Genomic DNA, 1,828 nt, shown 5'->3' with positions numbered 1-1,828 from the left:
TAGCATCTACCATATGAATCGGTAAAAAAGTAAAAGTCGATTTTTTCAACCCAAATGCCGACGGCAAATCACCCACGAATTTGCCAATTGCATACTACATATTTGCATATGCATGTACACAATATGTACATATTACATATTTCGACCTATGCATGCATTTATTTTAAATAATTAACCAATTTAAAGAACAATAATAGCGTTGTAAAAACCTAAAAAGCCATCAGCATTTCGCTGTCTAACAAGAAAACATGCATTTGCTTTGATGAGACAATTTCTGTTAAATTTATTTTGCCTCTGGCTGGGCTCTGTTAAAATTCGATTGTCTCTGGCTTGCCGCTCTTAAAATGCGCTTCGCCAGTTTTGTTGGTATTTGACAGTTTCCACGCTGATCCGTTCTTGGACCTTCTCTATAAATATACGTTCTCTGGTTTCGACTTAGTTGAGTAGTAAATATGACTATGAATATGCGCCATTATTTCTTAAGCTATATAACCGAGCTATCAATGGGCAGTCATACAAGTTCCTACTTCAACTTGACCTAGGATTGCCAGATTCTAAAACGGAGAAAGGAGTACATAGCAAAAAAGCAGTACAAACATGAAATTGTAATTTTTTGTGCAATTTATTATAACATATTACGAAAAGGTAAATATATGTATGTATGATCACATATTTTTTTAATAATAATAATAAAAAAAATAATAATATTCCCAACAGTTTTTACCCTCCATTCTCGCCCATCCGCACGAGGAGCGCAGTCCGCATGACGTACGGAACCAGTATTTTCAATTTTTGCGCCGAGTCACGATAGGCAGGAGTTTGTTAAGTGTCGAGATCTAAAACTGTTCAACTACAGAACTAAATTCATCAGCCGATTTTATATCTTTATTTTAATGATTCATTTATTGAGAGAGGACAGTATCGATTTCTTAATGCTGAAAAGCGGATTCGATATATCAAACGTCCTGGAATGAGAGCTAAAATCCTGGCATAAGCAACGGAGTGGGTCGTGCAATTCAAAATTTGTTTTACAAGCTTTCAGAAATAGGGGACAAAAGTGTCTTGATACGTGGGAGGGAACATTAAGGCTAACTTCGCCCAGAAGAAGCGGACTTGAAACTGAGCCTGTTAGTAATTTAACTATAAAAATTGTACCAAGATGAATAGGTTTTAATCGGCTCGTATAAAGTGGAAGTTTATATTGAGAATCCCAACGGAAATTTCTTAAAGCAAAAAGTAGGAATTGTTTTTGAATTGATTCCATCTTGTTTGAGTAAATTTGATACCTTGGATTCCAAACCACCGAACCGTATTCCAGAACTGGCCTAACTAATGTTGTAAACAGGGTTTTAGTAATATAAGGGTCACAAAATTCTTTTGACCATCGTTTCACAAATGCAAGTACACCTTTAGCCTTGTTGACTATCACGTTAATATGAAGGTTAAAATTAAGCTTAGGATCCATTGTGATACCAAGGTCCACAAAATTGTATACCTGTTCAGGTTAGGTTACCTATTGTATAAGAAGCGGGATGAACAGCTCTTCGCGAGAAGCACATTACTTTACATTTCTTAAGATTTAGAGGCATAAGATTTACTTTACACCAGTAAGCCATGCTGTTTAAGTCTGATTGTAGCAAAGACCTTTCTTCAATTGAAACGTACGATTTATAAAGTTTTACATCATCTGCATACATTAAAATTTTGGAGAATTTTATATCTGTAGAAATATCGTTTATAAAAAGCAAGAACAGAATCGGGCCTAGGTGGCTACCCTGAGGGACTCCTGAAGTAACATCAATGACGTCAGAGATAGTATTTTTAAACA

The sequence above is a fragment of the Rhagoletis zephyria genome, unplaced genomic scaffold (assembly GCF_001687245.7).
Source record: "Rhagoletis zephyria isolate East Lansing unplaced genomic scaffold, Rhagoletis_zephyria_1.1 Rzeph_scaffold_00821, whole genome shotgun sequence".
Classification (NCBI taxonomy): Eukaryota; Metazoa; Arthropoda; class Insecta; order Diptera; family Tephritidae; genus Rhagoletis; species Rhagoletis zephyria.
This window is presented reverse-complemented; position numbering follows the sequence as displayed.